This window comes from Lithobates pipiens, unplaced genomic scaffold (assembly GCF_037356315.1).
Source record: "Lithobates pipiens isolate NorthernLeopardFrog02 unplaced genomic scaffold, aLitPip1_a1.2 Scaffold_3, whole genome shotgun sequence".
Taxonomy (NCBI): Eukaryota; Metazoa; Chordata; class Amphibia; order Anura; family Ranidae; genus Lithobates; species Lithobates pipiens.
This window is the reverse complement of record NW_027507790.1, coordinates 129,209,446-129,228,193: the sequence shown is the minus strand read 5'-3', so window position 1 is coordinate 129,228,193 and position 18,748 is coordinate 129,209,446. Positions and strand designations below refer to the sequence as shown.

General features: G+C 41.9%; 1 long non-coding RNA gene across 1 annotated transcript in view; it reads left to right on the top strand.

Annotated features, from left to right (window-relative positions):
• The first annotated feature begins 1,562 nt into the window (after positions 1-1,562).
• Positions 1,563-18,748, top strand: part of LOC143940672 (uncharacterized) — a 236,151-nt gene continuing 218,965 nt past the window's right edge. Inside the window, exon 1 of the long non-coding RNA XR_013263909.1 lies at positions 1,563-1,803. This is a non-coding gene — a long non-coding RNA (uncharacterized LOC143940672). The remainder of the gene's footprint in view (positions 1,804-18,748) is intronic.

The following is an 18,748-nucleotide window of genomic DNA, read 5'->3' as shown; positions in this document are numbered from 1 at the left end:
AAGGCAAATCCATGCCTTGATCTCACATGCTAACAATGAAACTGGAAGTGATGTCACTACCGGGTTCAGGTGCACCATTTCCTGGCAAGTGCAGCAGAGGACACTTTTAACCAAGCCAATCTGTGCTTTGTTAGATGGTGTGAAGGGCAGGGTAGACATTGGGGTCTATTAGATCCAGTGGCAGCTGGTGGGGGTTCTTCTTTTGGGGGGCGGCAAAAAACAACACCCCCGCCGGTCAGTGTGGCACTAACAGCACCCCACACCCCCCTGGTGGGTGCTCTGCCACTTACCCACTCATGTGGCGGGGCTGTGGTGTCCTCTCCTAGAGTGAGGGCAACTCCAGTGTCTGCTCCTCAAACTTCCTCTGCTGTGCGTTTCCTCTTCTGCCAATGCGCTAGGCATCCAATAGCCTGACGCTTTGGCCAATTGGGAAACAGGTCTCACGACCTGCCTCCTGATTGGCTGGGAGGAACTTTAGTGTGAAAATAGCAACAAAAAACTCGCTATCGTCACACAACAGGGTGGGATCGGCTCCGAGCCCACCGTTTTTTGAAGCCTATTAGAGCCTCTGGCTCTAATCAGGTGCTTCAAAAAAACCACCCACCCCGCATTGGAATACATGGGCCCAGATATGTAAATCAGGGGGCCAGACGCAAGGACAGGGGAGGTGGTGCCCGTGTGCCCTCAATGGATGGATTGCCACTGATTAGATCCCTAATGTCTCCAAAAGGAGTACCTTTCACCTGTCCAGTGCTATCACATAGAGGTTTATTACCCCCTTGTGATAGCAATCAAGTAAAAATAAATGTATAAAAAATAAAAAAGTAAAAAGAAAAAAAAAAGAAAAAAAAAGTATAATAAAATATATTAAAATAAAATCAAAAAGTGCTGTAATCCCCGCTCCCCCACACACTTGCAAACACAAGCCCAGGGTGTACACGCATATGTAAACCACAGTTGCACCACACATTTGACATAAGGCTGCAAACATCACATTGAGAACAATAATTCTAGCAAAAGAGCTCCTAGCCACCTCTAAACTGATGAGCTGTAAAGGTTTTTAAGGTGTCACCTAGGATGATTTTTGAGCACCATCATTTTTGGTGATATCGCGGGCGCACGCAATTTTAAGACATGTAATTTTTGGTATACTATTTACTTGATGCACCCTCATCTTTTATATTTTATCAAAAAATTAGTACAATATTGTGTGTTTTTGCTGTAAAATAAATTTTATTATATTACATTTTTTCCTGAAAATGTGCGTTTAATAAACAGTTGCACAAATATCATGTGACATAAATCATATCATCTTAGGATCAGAACATAGACATATACCACTCATGTGTTTTGAAAATTTCGTTGCTCGATGTCCACTTTAAGATAAAAAAAGTAACTTATATTATCCTGTCCTGGCAGTTCCCACATTGCTTGTGGGCATGTGAAGCCCACAATTATATTCTTCCCAGAATCCCGGGTTGTATTTCCAGCATGCACCGCACCGTTCTCACGCATGAGCAGTAATAGCATGTAGCAGCTCTGTAAACAATGCAGGTTCGAAAAAAACTATGTTCCTTTTAATAAGTATGAGCTGAGCAGTATCACAACAGGTGGTGGCATCGGAAGTGCCCGCCCTGTTGTGATGGCAACGACGCCATCGACGCTGCCCACTGACTCCTGAGAAATGATGATACTTATCTCCCAGGAGCAGTAGCGAGCAGAGGAGCCGAGAGAAGTGATGTCAGGAGCTGTGGGGACCAAGGGGAAGACTAGAAGGGACCACATAGCAACAGGGATTAAAATGTAAGTAAAAAAATATATATTTTTTCCAAATGTCATTCGTTATGTTATTTGCTGCACAGTTATGTAAAATTATTTTTATGGGTGGAACTCCGCTTTAATATGCTACTAATAAACATCATTGGCTTACAACATCATAACAGAAATGTATTTGGCTAGTCGGAATATGTCATTAGTTAAGTTCCATTGTTCCCATAGACAGAGGCTGGCACTATTCCATATGGATTGCTCATCTGGCAAGAATATAAAGCACTTATGTAAAAGATGCCACACTGTTTATTTTAAAATCAATAGTTAATCCCATTTTTCCCTGATGTCTTTGCCCTACTGAACTGATCCACTTTAATTTTAACAAGTTACCATGACATAAATCAGGTCAGTTAATGTTTTTATTTAGTAGGTCACTGACAGATATACGGATAATATATCACTAATCAGTGCCCCTTGCCCAATAAGCTTTACTGCTTCTAAAATATACTGTAAATATATACATATATACAGATAAAATACAGTAAATTAAGAATTCTTTCAGAAATGGAAGTATTATTAGTCTATTTTTATCAATTAACAAAATGGAAAGCAAATGAACAGAAGAGAAATCCAAATCAAATCAATATTAGCTATGACCACCCTTTGTCTTCAAAACCGCATCAGTTAAATTTTTCTAGGTACACTTCCACACAGATTTTGAAGGAACTCGGCAGGATGGTTGTTCCAAACATCTTGGAACACTAACCAAAGATCTTCAGTGGATGTAGGCTGCTGGAAATCTTTCTGTCTCTTTGTGTAATCCCAGACAGGCTCAATGATATTGAGATCAGGGCTCTGTGGGAGTCAAACCATCACTTCCAGGACTTCTCAGTATTCTTTAAATTGAAGACTTATTGGCATTGTCTGTATGTTTGGGATCATTATCCTGCTTCAGAATACATTTGAGGCCACTCGCACACCTCCCCGATGGTATGGTATGATGGATCTGCCTGTATTTCTCAGCATCGAAGACACCATTGATCCTGATCAAATCTCCAACTCCATTTGCAGAAATGCAGCCCAAGACTTACAAGAAACCTCCACTATGATTCATTGTTATCTACAAACATTCATTATTGTACCACTCTCTAGCGCTTCACAAACAAACTGCTACAATCAAATATTTCAAATTTCAGTCCAGAGCACCTGCTGCCATTTTTTTTTTGCACCCCAGTTCAGTTTCTTTCACACCTGCCTAAACTTGTGCACAGTACTGTATATTAGAGAACTACATAGCACCTGTTGTCATGTGTCATGTGTCATGTTCCTGTAGGTGGAGCATGAGATGAGGAGGGTGGCCTCTTACAGAGTCCCTGTCCAAGCACCCTTGGAAGTTGAGACAGGAATTGCAGGGGCCAATTCAAAGGCACAAGTGTCAGTGTCCAGACCAGAACCAAAACTAGGTGGGCTTCTGCCCCGGGGGCGGCATTGAGAGGGGTGCCACAGCTTGTTGTGCTTTTAAGGACATTTTCCCGCACAATATTTACTAAGTAATTTTTAACGAAGATATTTTTAAGATACAGAATCAGTCTATATGACACAGTCTATATATGTGAAACTTATTCACGGAGACGAGTCATCATACAAAATAACTACATTTATTGGTTGACAGAAAACAAATATTTACATGAAATATTAAAATACAGATTACATTACTTGATCATTTTGACAATTACTGGGAACACCCTCAAACTGGGCGTAGTAGTACCTTGGACACAATTATCACCATTATCACTTCTCGGTAGAATCAATAACCTTTTGATATTTGACAATTAAACAGAATGTCTATATTTCACACGTCCAACCGTTACTATACTGCAGGTAAGTAAGTGGTTAACAATGTGAAATAAATTAGACATTTGTTTGTCAATAAAATTGGCATCTATGCAAAAAGAAATTTATAATGAAAAATAAATTTTAGAGAAAAATCTAAAAGGCGGTTATTGATTCGGGAGAAATATTTTCAATAATAGAACATTCAAAAAAATCAATATTTAAGAGAACATAGAATAGATGATAAACATATTTCCTGAAAGGCTCCATGGCAGCATACGTGTGGGTAGCCCCGCCTCCACGATTACCCAATAGGACCCAACTCCCATAAATCTTTGCTCCTGGCCACTATCAGTGTTCCTTTTTTGTCCTCCCCAGTAGGACCAGATGGTTTCTTTCCTGGAAATAAAACTTCACGACGATCGATTGGCTGATTGACTGAGAAATTTTCCTCCGATAGGCCCTGACTGTTAAAGGGGTTCTGCACTCAAAATACAACATTTGCCCATTCTGTTGCCTATAGTTAATATATCTCATAATGCCACCTGTTTTTTTTTTTTGATTCACCTACCTTTTGTAATCTTTAGTACTTTATTTCAAACCCCTGCGGCGATGGGCGGTCTCTTGCGGGGATCAGCGTAATTTCCTGTTGAAGCCCGCACTGTCTCCTGTGATCTCGTTCGTGTAATCCCAGGAGACATTGCGGCTAATGCACCCGACATCTCGCGAGATTTCGGGTGCTACAGCCGACATCTCGCGAGATTTCGGGTGCTACAGCCAACATCTCGCGTGATTTTGGTAATTACAGCCGAGATCTCGCGAGATCTCGGCTGTAATTACCAAAATCACGCGAGATGTTGGCTGTAGCACCCGAAATCTCGCGAGATGTCGGCTGTAGCACCCGAAATCTCGCGAGATGTCGGGTGCATTAGCCGCAATGTCTCCTGGGATTACACGAACGAGATCACAGGAGACAGTGCGGGCTTCAACAGGAAATTACGCTGATCCCCGCAAGAGACCGCCCATCGCCGCAAGAGACCGCCCATCGCCGCAGGGGTTTGAAATAAAGTACTAAAGATTACAAAAGGTAGGTGAATCAAAAAAAAAAACAGGTGGCATTATGAGATATATTAACTATAGGCAACAGAATGGGCAAATGTTGTATTTTGAGTGCAGAACCCCTTTAAGCAGGGTATGGAGAGTATTTGCAGAGTAGCGCTGAAGAAAGGATTTCCTACCTGAGTGCGCACGGTCTATGTCCCGTTGTTATGGGTGACCATTATCTGCTGGAGGTATGGCGTGTGTGTTCCAGTCCGTTCGGCCAGGTGATCGTTGGTGGAGTGGTGAGCCTTTTATCTATCCATGGCAGCATTGTATTTGTGTGTATTTCTTTTGTTTGTCTTGCGGTCTCCTCCATGCCGTTTGCGTTCGCTTCCGCGTTCCAGCAAACCTCTCTCCTACTTCCGGGTTATGCAGGCGTTCTGCGCATGTGCGAACCCGGTATGAGACCGAGGCTTGGTTCCCGCGCATGCGCGCGAGCGCCTCGCGTCTGACGTCGGCGATGACGTCACGGGCGCCAAATTTAAAAGGCTTTGGAAGCTGTCAGAACCCTGGGAATGTTTGCAGTGGTCGCAGCGACTTCCCGGGGCTGTCAGCGCGGCGGTTTAAGGTAAGAGCGTGTCCCTTAGGCTGGGGAAATGCTTTTTAAAAAAAAAAAAAAATGTGTGTTTTATTTTTCTCTTTGGTTGCAGTGTTTCTTAAACTGTGGGTTTATTGTGAATATGGACGCCTTACTGCCTCCTAGTGGCCAGCCCGCTCATGTTAGGTAGGTCTTTTAGTATTTATGCTTTTTATATATTGGAGAGAGTGTTTGGCATAGGTAGGATTGACTGTATATCCTTTTCTCTCTCTGTCTGTTTTACCCTTACAGCCCTTCTGGGTCTGATCCACAACCTAACACTTCTAGACGCAGTGGATCATCAAGATCACACCGCCATAAATCCTCCTCAAGATCTAGCCAGCATAGGTCAAGATCTGAACAGCATAATAAGAATTATTCTCACCCCCCTGCTGCTCACTCCAGCAAGCGTACGGAAAAATCATGCTGGGGGTGCAGGATGCCTGTTCCTTCGGACGTATCCTTATGCGATCATTGCTTCTCCAAAGCTGCAGATGAAAGGGATGGTGCAGACCAGCGTTTGGAGTCAATAGTAAGACGGATTGTGAAGGAGTCTCTGCAGGAGAGGGATGCTCTACAGCTGTGTGAATCCCCGTCAGAATTATTGGCTCCTCCACCTGGAGAGAACCCATTGCAGGAGACATGGGAATCCTCTCAGCCAAGCCGCCTATCTGCTCCCATCTCAGATAGTGAATCTGACTGTGAGGATCCTAGTTTAGGTTTTGACTATGGACTGGTGCCTTCGTTGGTCAAAGCAGTGAAAGAGGCTCTGAAGTGGGAAGACCCTATTACTTCCCCACCAAAGCAGAGAAAGTTCTTTAAACAGCTCAATAAGGAGCGACAATTTTTTCCCTTCCTTTCAGAGTTGGGTGACATTATTACCGAGGAATGGAGCAAGGTGGATAAAAAGGGTTCCATGCAGTCAAAAATCCTGAAATTATATCCCTTTAAAGAAGAGGATGTGAAGCACCTGGAGTCAGCACCACTGGTGGATGCAGCGCTCATGCGTTTGGTGAGATATGTAACCCTACCCTTAGAGGATACGGTATCCTTTAAAGATCCTTTGGAAAGGCGGATCGATTCAGACCTTAAGAGGATATATCTGACTTCTGGAATGGCTTGCAAACCAGTGCTTGCAATGGCAGCGGTATCCAAGGCCATAGAATCATGGGCTGATTCTGTAGAGGAATTCCTGAGGGGTATTTCTATTGAATCAGCAAAAGACTCCCCTATTCAAGAAATCAGGATGGCGTCTGCCTTTTTGGGGGAGGCATCTATTGATGTTATCCGCCTGATATCTCGGGATATGTTAGCAGCAGTCTCAGCTCGCCGTGCGTTATGGCTCCGTCCATGGCTGGCGGATCCAGCATCCAAACAGGCCTGGTGCCGTATTCCCTTTGAGGGGTCATCTTTGTTTGGTAACAAGCTGGATACTGCCATATCCCGGGCTACAGGTGGGAAATCTGGGTTTCTTCCCCAGGACAGACGTCTTCAAAATCAAAGGCGTCCATTTCCTAGAAGACAAGGCCCTGATCGTGCCAGGGAGGCGCGGAGCTATAGACCTGGTCGAGAATTCTCAAGGTCATGGAGATCCAGGCAATCTTCTTTCAAAAATACCTCAAAAGGGGGTTCGTCCGGCAAGCAGGATTCCGCGAAATCCTTTTGAAATTGGGCCCGCTCAAACTTGTCAGGTGGGGGCTCGTCTTCTCCACTTCAGGCATGTTTGGGCGGCCTCAATTCGGGATTTTTGGACTGTAAAAACAATTTCCTCAGGTCACAAGTGGGGTTTTATCAGCACCCCAAAGCTAAGATTTATTCCCACAAATCTTCCAGAATCAAAAGAGAAGAAACAAGTCCTATTGACCTACGTGAACTCTTTACTGGATCAAGGCGCAGCCGTTCCCGTTCCAGAAGAAGAACGGGGAGAGGGCATGTATTCCCCTTTGTTTCTGGTTCAAAAGAAAAACGGCACATGGAGGCCGGTAATAGATTTGACCCATCTCAATTCCTTCATTCGCAAAGAGAAGTTCAAGATGGAATCTCTGCTTACCAGCCAGCAGTCCGTGTATCTGGGGGACTGGATGATATCAGTCGATTTGAAGGACGCTTACTTCCATGTTCCCGTGGCAAAGGAGTTTCAACAATACCTCCGCTTTGCAGTAGGCATTCAACATCTTCAATTTACATGTCTTCCCTTTGGGTTAACAACGTCCCCACGGGTCTTCTCCAAAGTTCTTTTGGCAGTTGTGGCCTTTCTCAGAGTCAAAGGTGTTCGTCTCCATCACTATCTCGACGACCTTCTTCTGCTATCCCAGAACAAAGATCAGCTCTTGGAGCACAAAGACCTAGTCATCTCCACTCTACAGGAGTTCGGGTGGCTTCTGAACTTAGAAAAGAGTCACCTAGATCCAACTCAGTCTCTTGTTTTCCTAGGGGCGCAGTTCAACACAGCAGAAGGTACTATCGCCCTTCCAGAAGAGAAGGTTGGAGTCATACGAGACAGGATTCATGCAGCCCTTGCAGCATCCCATCTCTCGGCTCTCCAATGTCTGAGGGTGATTGGCACAATGTCAGCCACCATTCCCATGGTAAAGTGGGCCCAGTGGCACACTCGTCCCTTTCAGAAGGGGTTTCTACAACAGTGGGACTTATCCAGCCAGACACAGCGCATATTCCTCACTCCAGCCATGAGGACGTCTCTTCTTTGGTGGCTACAGGGGAAGAACCTGCGCAACCACCATTCAATCATTCCCATCTCATGGGTCACGGTAACTTCAGATGCCAGCAACCGAGGATGGGGCGCTCACTGCCTTTCGGAGGTCGCTCAGGGCAGGTGGACGTTTCCATCACAGAGAGTCGTCTCCAATGTTCTGGAGCTAAGAGCGGCCTTCCAGGCGCTTCGGTCATTCCATCATCTGACAGCGAATGCCTCGGTCATGCTAAGGTTGGACAACACAACCGCGGTGGCTTACGTAAAGAAGCAAGGGGGAACTCGCAGCTGGTCCCTGTTACAGGAGACGGAGCCAATAATGAATTGGGCTCAGAAGAATTTGTCCAACCTTTCTGCAGTCTACATCCCAGGGGTGCAGAATGTTCAGGCGGACTTCCTATCGCGTGTCGAGTTGGACAACAACGAGTGGTCTCTACACCGGGAAGTATTCGATTGGCTCCTGACCTTAGGATTGTCCCTGGAAGTCGACTTGTTCGCTTCCCCGTGCAATCGGAAGCTTCCGAAATATTACTCAAGGTTCAGGGATCCCCAGGCATATGGGATAGATGCCCTCACAGAACATTGGAAGTTTCAGACAGCTTACGCCTTCCCTCCAGTTCCGGTGATCCTGCAATTCCTTCGGAGACTCAGGTCAGAGAAGGCGGAGATTCTCGCAGTAATTCCTTTCTGGCCCAACAGACCTTGGTTCCCTCTACTGCTGCTCCTCAGTTATCAAGAGCCAGTTCCCCTGCCTCTCAGGTCGGATTTGCTATCTCAAGGCACAAGGTTACATCCATGCCCATCATGTCTGAACCTCAAGGTATGGTTTTTGAGAGGGAAAGGCTAGAAGCTCTTGGTTGTCCGGAAGAGGTCATCCCAACCCTTCTCAATTCCAGACGCGGGAGTACTAATAGGGTATATGAGCGTATATGGTCCAAGTTTTCGGCCCATATGTCCTCCAGAGAAAATTCTTGCAGTTCTCCAACAATACAAGACATACTAAGCTTTCTTCAAACAGGCCTTGATTTACCTCTAGCTATCAGTTCATTGAGAGTCCAAGTATCGGCTATTTCAGCCTTTACGGGTATTTCCTGGGCAAACCATGCACTGGTACAACAATTCTTCAAGGGAGCTACTAGGCTCAGACCCCAAAGAAAACCAAGGTTTCCTAAATGGGACCTCCCTTTAGTGCTGGATTTTCTCTCAAACCTTGGAAAGGATTCTACGGAGCCTCTGTCCATAAGGGATCTCACTCTCAAGACCATCTTCTTGGTAGCTATAACCTCAGCCAAGAGAGTTTCTGAGATTAGGAATCTAGGTTCGGAAGAACCCTTTCTGACTTTCTTTCCAGATAGGGCAGTATTGATTCCCATGTTGGGATCGCATCCCAAAGTAACCTCGGTCTTCCATGAGAATCAGGAAGTTGTGCTTCCCACTTTCAAAAACTCAGAGAGTCAGGATGTTCATCCTCTGGACGTAGGACACGCGCTGAAACAATATTTGGAAGTCACAGCTCCCTTTAGACAAACGAAATTTCTTTTTGTTCTCCCTCATGGCAAGAATAAAGGATTGCGAGCTTCGGCTAGATCTATCTCTACCTGGATCGTTCAGATCATTCAGAGGGCGTACAGAGCAAAGGGCTTGGCTCCTCCTGAGGCATTAACGGCTCATTCAACATGGAGTATTTCAACATCGTGGGCAGCTTTTCGCCATGTGGCGCCTGAAGTTATTTGCAGAGCGGCCTCTTGGTCTTCTATTAATACCTTTATTTCTCATTACTGTGTAGAGCCAGCGGCTCTGTCTTCTGTTAATTTTGGTTTGCAAGTTTTGTCGGTTGACAATGCTAAATAAACTTTTGTTCTTTGCTCGACATTTTGCCCACCCGGGTGTGTTTGGCGAGTTATTTCCCACACGTATGCTGCCATGGAGCCTTTCAGGAAAACGGAAAATTTATATCAAATACTTACCGTAATTTTCCTTTCCTGATAGGCTCCATGGCAGCAGGAGTTCCCTCCCAAATGTCTGGAGTCGGCTAGTTACGGAACACTGATAGTGGCCAGGAGCAAAGATTTATGGGAGTTGGGTCCTATTGGGTAATCGTGGAGGCGGGGCTACCCACACGTATGCTGCCATGGAGCCTATCAGGAAAGGAAAATTACGGTAAGTATTTGATATAAATTTTCCGTTATTTACCCATTTCCAATATGGCTATTAGTGTGGAGTGTTGGTTACCAGGAATTTTAAGATGGCTGCCGTGGCTTCAACATGGATTCTCTTACAGAGGAATTACTTGATGTGACCTCCGAGTTCCAAGGAGCAGGGATCTTCATGAATGTAAAAATTGTGTATTCATGCATGTCTTCCAGTGTCCCTTCTCAGGGGGGGAGGGGGTCCCTAAGCTTCCCCCTGACTCTCACCCCCAGCTCTCCCCCGAGCTTTCTTTTTTTTTTTTCTTTTTTGGCCATATTTTTAGTTCTTAAATATCCTCTTAAACAAAAAGATCATAAAATTTTACTAAGTTCTGCCCAGAGGGTGTGTTCCCTCCTCATTGGCCGGCAGACTTAATGGTTAGTTTTCCTGGGAGTCTCGTGATTTTAAGGTAATTACACCTTCAACCACCAGGTGTCTCACCTGTGTTTGGTGTTTTATTCCTTTAAGTTAATCTTTTTCTATTTCTATAATATACGTTCGTTGTTTATATATGTTCTAACGAATATATTTCGAGTGTTCAAGAATTATGGCATAATATAAAATACGCTTTAACATAAATTTCAATAATCACTTGCATAAAATGGTGATATATATGTATATCAATGTATATCTGTTAATCTTTAGTCCATTTAGAAAGGACACAGGTTAGATATATATCAAACAAATCACATACAATTATTATCTATATGGATACACGTAGAATTCGGGTATCCAATCAATATTTGTTTATCTAAACCTAGGTTAAATTCTTATACAATTCTAATCATGATTATATGTTTTTTCATAATACTATTTTGTTGCTAAAACACTTCTACTTATGATCACATTTTCATATACAATCTCTCCATGACAAATTTCCCCAGATCACTAGGTACCAAACCACAATATCTCCTTGTTGACCCATGTATAATTTGAATGGCTTAGAAAAATATGGATGATACTGGTATATGAATCTTACAGCATGTTTTGAGACAATTGTACTATAGTAAGATATCATATCCCTGCTTCTAATATACGTATATTCATGATGTAAAAATATACACAATTTTCAATGTTTCCCCGTAGTAAAATAAACAAATAAACATTGAACATTCAGGATACAGTTCCATTGTTTACTTTTCTAATGGAGGTGTCTTATTTACCCTGTTGGGGTAGATCTCCACTTCGTATCTTAGCCCATTGTCTCATTGGCATCTGAGTCCATATTGAGGTTGATTTTAGTATATCTGTTCACTCTCTAATACAATAGGTTTATTTATTTAAACTTTCCTTGACTTAAAAGTTATCGTGGCTCCAGTCTGAGTCAGCTTGAGACTTTTGTTTGTCGCAGCCCATCTTTTCAAGGGGTCATATAAATTGGTCACCTAATTCTGATGGGAGGGGAAAGTGGTCCTTTGGTTTGCTGATTTAAATGTTACCAGGCTCTCTGACAGTAAATATTAAATGTATTATTATTATTTTTTTCTTAATGAATTCACAACAAAGCCCCCCTTGTGAAGTGTTCAAATGCCGTAAGTCGTTTGAAAGACTTCACCAATGCAACAGGTTGAAGAAATATGGCTTCGCTCGGGCCTTGTAAGTTGAGTTGTGAAGATGGATCCGGATTGTTGATATATATATTGAAGAGGTATAGACACCTGCAGATGAGTGTAATTCTTTGAAAAACAAAATGGTTTTGTGATCGATGTGTGCATCTCAGGGCCGTCATCCGTTATTTGGCGGGAAATGGATCATTCCGGGCACCTTTATTCCTGGCTGTCCTGGTGGGTTTTGTCCATGTAGACTGGCCATCAGTGGTGTCCCTGGATCCCCCATACGGTTCCTTCTCTGGATGTTCACACATGTTGGACTCTCGGTTCTGTTGACCGGCTCATGGACATCTTAGTCCTGTAAAGGAAAAGGAATTGCATGAGAAAAGAAACATATATTTTTTTTTTTTACATGATCTGTGTTTGAGATCTCAGTGTCAAGCTGGTATCCTGGGCTTTCTCAGAGCCCTCCTCTTTCCCATTATGTTATCAGTCCTTTAACTAAACACTCTGGAAATCAAGATAATGTATGACACATTTGCTATGGGAGACCAAGCTCCAGGGCTCATTATCATGAGGCCATTTATTAATATCTGTGGATACCAGACAATTCTGACTTACTTATGTTCTTCAGAACCATTTTTTTTTTTTTTAGCTTAATTGTAGCGGTTCTGGAATAATAACAATTAAAAACATTTCAGTTTGACATGTGACACTTACTGTCAGTAACAAAATATTTGACATCATAGTCAACCTTCTACTTGGGAGGAATAAAACAGATAAAATCTCTCCCCTTTGGGGTGTCAATGCACTCATTTGAGGCAATCAAACTACCTTATGCGGGTGACTCCTCATCTTTTACCAAAATACCAAACCATTTAGGCCTCCTGATATTAGTGTCTTTAGGATTCGGTCTTCCTCTGGAATTACCGTCTTCGGGACTTCTTGAAATTGGGCTGTTTGGAGCGACCTGTTTATGTCAGAGGAATGAAGTGACCACTGAAAAATAGGAGAATCATTAATATCTAACAACCACAATCCCTCGGTAGGGATTTCAGGATCCTCATTACTGTAACCTGGGGAAAAACATGGTGTTAGAACCTCTGCTTCTTATATCTTTATTCAGTGCATTCCTCTGATTTATTTTAACATAGGCACTTAAAAGGCTCTGTGGCCCTTGGGCTGGCCACAGGATTTGCCCCTTGAAGAAGTGTTCTTCACGTTCCGTATAGCAATGAAATCATGTAACATATCCATAATTTTGTCTATTTTGGTTTCCGTATTGCTTACAGGCTGATCAGAATTGGGTCGTGGGACCCAATTTCTGTGCTTTCTGGGGACTACTGGCTCAATTTTATTAGATATATCCCCATCAGAAACATTGTCTTGATTCTGGGATAGTTGTCTGGGCCTTAGTTGTTCCCTATTGTTCTGGGGATTTTGGGGTGTCTTACCCTGTATTTTCTCCCAATTTACCCGTGTAGGCCCCCGAAGTCCATTACACCGGTAAAGGTGAGGGTGTCTACCCTTAGTTTTAAATCTGACCCATTGGAGATATACCCTATAGTTTCTCCTAAACCTCGGGTCTGGATCCTTTGGATGAGACTCCTGAGGTGTTCTTTGAACTCCCCCTCTAAAGGATGGTCTCTTCTCCCCCCTTCTGATGGGTGGGGACATTGGTTTCCCGCTGGGGAGACTCGGTAGCATCTCTCTTCTGACTATATCAGCATATCTCTTTCTCTTGGTTTTGGGCTGTAATGATTGAGGAGATTCATAAAATTCATCCACAAATTTCATTATAGGGCTTTCAGGCCTTCCATTGTTTTCACCAGTTTGTTGGATAGAGTACAAATTGTTACTCTCTTTTACCAAAGACTCCAGTGAACACCCCCTTTTGTAGTCTTTCGCCAAATTCACTTTTATGTGGGTAGGCGGGGCCTCGAAGAACATGGGTTCAAACCCAAGTTTATTATAACTTGGCTCCTTTTCTGCTAAGTGGACAGCACCTTTGAGCACAGCCATAAGTTCGGTGGGGCTTTGATCACTGGTACATGTGATATTGTGTATATCCACTCGAGCTGCGTTAACATTTTTGTGTGGGACAAATCCTAAATGACAGATGTTTTTAATTGTTTGCCAGGCAGTACCCCACAGACTTTTTACATCTTCGCAGAATGGACGGAGTTTGGTTTCAAATACCCACGGTAAGAAATTACTCCTAGATTGGTCATCATTTAGGCCTAAAACTGATAAAGCATTTTCATAGATTTCAATGTGGTCAATAATGTGCATGGATCCCTCTTCCTTAAACACCGGGACAGCATCTTTTAAAAATTTTACTATTTCTGAGGCGTCCTGTTTAGGGGTGCCTGTATTTTTCTCTGATCCCAAAGAAAACTGATTAGGCATACCTTCATGTGGTGGTTCAATTTTTACCCCCCTTTGCACTACAGATGGCTTGGGGTAGAATATGGTTTCTTTTTCTAATTCTTTTTCATTATGTAACTCCCAAATTTTAGGTTGAGAGACAGATATTGGAGTATTGTCAGACTCTATACTTTCAAGGTTAAGCATCTGAGCGTTATCCTGGGGCATACACTTCCCTTGTTCTTTTAATTCTTCTGGTTGCTTAATTAGGGATTCCTGTCCTGACCTAAGCTGATTTGTTTCTTCTTTTAAATTTCCACAGCCTATTACTCGGCAACTTTTTAAATTTCCACAGCCTATTACTCTGCAACTTTCGTCAGGAGACTCGTTTTCCTGCAGAAAAATCTCCTTCTCTCTTAATTGTCTACACTCTTTATTTGATTGGTGACACTCGTCCAGCATTATCATTACATTATTTTGCATCTGTTCTGTTTTAATTAGGGTTTCCTGTAAAAACCTCTCCTTCTCTCTTAATTGTTTATACTCTTTATTTAATTGGTGATATTCGTCCAGCATTATTGCATTATTTCTCATCTGTTCTGTTTCATGTTTCATCATTGTCACTATAGACTCATCATAATAATCTGCCTTGTCTTTAATCTCCTTTAGCTTTTTAGTGGGCTCACATTCCCCTTCTATTAACTGGGATTGGGATTCTAAGATATCACTCTCTTGTTGGTTATCTTGACGTTTAAACTCACTATAAGGATACACCAGGTTAGTGCTTAATTCAAAATGCATGTGATCAGGCCTTTCTATTTCCTTTGTCTCAGATGAGCTGTCTGTGAGTTCAACGCTTTGACCTTCCACGTTCCACACGTCTTTTATTAATTGACGGGCGTGGTTTATAAGGCCTTCAATGTGTACTTCTAGACCAGTCTCGTTAGACAAACTTTTTTCGGCATGATTTATCATGTTAATTTTTGACATTATATCCAACATTTCCTGTACTTGTATCCATTCTGTCTGAGTACTCATATTACCACTAATGGCTGATTCTTGACAATCCCCTTCAACATAAAATTCACTTTGACCAGACATTTTTCTTGGCAAATTTTTTTTTAAAAAAGTTAATAATTAATAATTTCATGCAAAATATTATCTCTGTCACCACCGTAACTATGATTGATCCTGTACAAAATATCGACGTTATCTCACGCAGTGCCTCCAATTATATATGTTGTGCTTTTAAGGACATTTTCCCACACAATATTTACTAAGTAATTTTTAACAAAGATATTTTTAAGATACAGAATCAGTCTATATGACACAGTCTATATATGTGAAACTTATTCACGGAGACGAGTGATCATACAAAATAACTACATTTATTGGTTGACAGAAAACAAATATTTACATGAAATATTAAAATACAGATTACATTACTTGATCATTTTGACAATTACTGGGAACACCCTCAAACTGGGCGTAGTAGTACCTTGGACACAATTATCACCATTATCACTTCTCGGTAGAATCAATAACCTTTTGATATTTGACAATTAAACAGAATGTCTATATTTCACACGTCCAACCGTTACTATACTGCAGGTAAGTAAGTGGTTAACAATGTGAAATAAATTAGACATTTGTTTGTCAATAAAATTGGCATCTATGCAAAAAGAAATTTATAATGAAAAAAAAATTTTAGAGAAAAATCTAAAAGGCGGTTATTGATTCGGGAGAAATATTTTCAATAATAGAACATTCAAAAAAATCAATATTTAAGAGAACATAGAATAGATGATAAACATATATTTACCCATTTCCAATATGGCTATTAGTGTGGAGTGTTGGTTACCAGGAATTTTAAGATGGCTGCCGTGGCTTCAACATGGATTCTCTTACAGAGGAATTACTTGATGTGACCTCCGAGTTCCAAGGAGCAGGGATCTTCATGAATGTAAAAATTGTGTATTCATGCATGTCTTCCAGTGTCCCTTCTCAGGGGGGGGGGGGTCCCTAAGCTTCCCCCTGACTCTCACCCCCAGCTCTCCTCCGAGCTTTCTTTTTTTTTTTTTCTTTTTTGGCCATATTTTTAGTTCTTAAATATCCTCTTAAACAAAAAGATCATAAAATTTTACTAAGTTCTGCCCAGAGGGTGTGTTCCCTCCTCATTGGCCGGCAGACTTAATGGTTAGTTTTCCCGGGAGTCTCGTGATTTTAAGGTAATTACACCTTCAACCACCAGGTGTCTCACCTGTGTTTGGTGTTTTATTCCTTTAAGTTAATCTTTTTCTATTTCTATAATATACGTTCGTTGTTTATATATGTTCTAACGAATATATTTCGAGTGTTCAAGAATTATGGCATAATATAAAATACGCTTTAACATAAATTTCAATAATCACTTGCATAAAATGGTGATATATATATATGTATATCAATGTATATCTGTTAATCTTTAGTCCATTTAGAAAGGACACAGGTTAGATATATATCAAACAAATCACATACAATTATTATCTATATGGATACACGTAGAATTCGGGTATCCAATCAATATTTGTTTATCTAAACCTAGGTTAAATTCTTATACAATTCTAATCATGATTATATGTTTTTTCATAATACTATTTTGTTGCTAAAACACTTCTACTTATGATCACATTTTCATATACAATCTCTCCATGCCAAATTTCCCCAGATCACTAGGTACCAAACCACAATATCTCCTTGTTGACCCATGTATAATTTGAATGGCTTAGAAAAATATGGATGATACTGGTATATGAATCTTACAGCATGTTTTGAGACAATTGTACTATAGTAAGATATCATATCCCTGCTTCTAATATACGTATATTCATGATGTAAAAATATACACAATTTTCAATGTTTCCCCGTAGTAAAATAAACAAATAAACATTGAACATTCAGGATACAGTTCCATTGTTTACTTTTCTAATGGAGGTGTCTTATTTACCCTGTTGGGGTAGATCTCCACTTCGTATCTTAGCCCATTGTCTCATTGGCATCTGAGTCCATATTGAGGTTGATTTTAGTATATCTGTTCACTCTCTAATACAATAGGTTTATTTATTTAAACTTTCCTTGACTTAAAAGTTATCGTGGCTCCAGTCTGAGTCAGCTTGAGACTTTTGTTTGTCGCAGCCCATCTTTTCAAGGGATCATATAAATTGGTCACCTAATTCTGATGGGAGGGGAAAGTGGTCCTTTGGTTTGCTGATTTAAATGTTACCAGGCTCTCTGACAGTAAATATTAAATGTATTATTATTATTTTTTTCTTAATGAATTCACAACAAGCTGGTACTGCTCCTCCTGCAGCAGCTGAAAGGCTGCTTCTCCTCCGCTTCCTCCCACTAGCATTCAGCTGCTGCAGGAGAAAAATACACGGATCAGTACGTACCTGTAAAAGGCGACCCAGCTGCCACTCCTGTTCCTGCCCCTTTTTCAGCTGATTCACCTCCTCTCCCTGGCTAGTTGTGGAGTGTAAGTTGAATAAAGACATGATCCTTAGTACAGAGAAGCTCATCATACAATCGGGAGTACAGCCACCCACAGTTGTAACAACATAACCTTCCTCTGGACTCGTTCTTCTGGTCTTTCCTTCCCCCGCTCTCCATCCTGTCTGCTGCCATGGGGAATCTACAGTGGTGTGAAAAAGTGTTTGCCCCCTTCCTCATTTCCTGTTCCTTTGCTTGTTTGTCACACTTAAGTGTTTCAGAACATCAAACCAATTTAAACAATAGTCAAGGACAACACAAGTAAACACAAAATGCAATTTGTAAATGAAGGTGTTTATTATTAAAGGTGAAAAAAAATCCAAACCATCATGGCCCTGTGTGAAAAAGTGATTGCCCCCTAAACCTAATAACTGGTTGGGCCACCCTTAGCAGCAACAACTGCAACCAAGCGTTTGCGATAACGTGCAATGAGGCTTTTACAGCGTCCTGGAGGAATTTTGGCCCACTCATCTTTGCAGAATTGTCCTAATTCAGTTACATTAGAGGGTTTTGGAGCATGAACGGCCTTTTTAAGGTCATACCACAACATCTCAATAGGATTCAGGTCAGGACTTTGGCTAGGCCACTCCAAAGTCTTCATTTTGTTTTTCTTCAGCCATTCGGTGGTGGACTTGCTGGTGTGTTTAGGATCATTGTCCTGCTGCAGAATCCAAGTTCGTTTCAGCTTGAGTACACGAACAGATGGTCGGACATTCTCCTTCAGGATCTCTTGGTAGACAGCAGAATTCATAGTTCCTTTTATCACGGCAAGTCTTCCAGGTCCTGAAGCAGCAAAACAGCCCCAGACCATCACACTACCACCACCATATTTTACTGTTGGTATAATGTTCTTTTTATGAAATTCAGTGCTCCTTCTACGCCAGATATACTTGGACACACACCTTCCAAAGAGTTCCACTTTTGTCTCATCGGTCCACAGAATGTTGTCCCAAAAGTCTTGGGGATCATCAAAATGTGTTGTGGAGAAATTGAGACGAGCTTTGATGTTCTTTTTGCTCAGCAGTGGTTTTCTCCTTGGAACTCTGCCATGCAGGCCATTTTTGCCCAGTCTTTTCCTGATGGTGGAGGCATGAACGCTGACCTTAACTGAGGCAAGTGAGG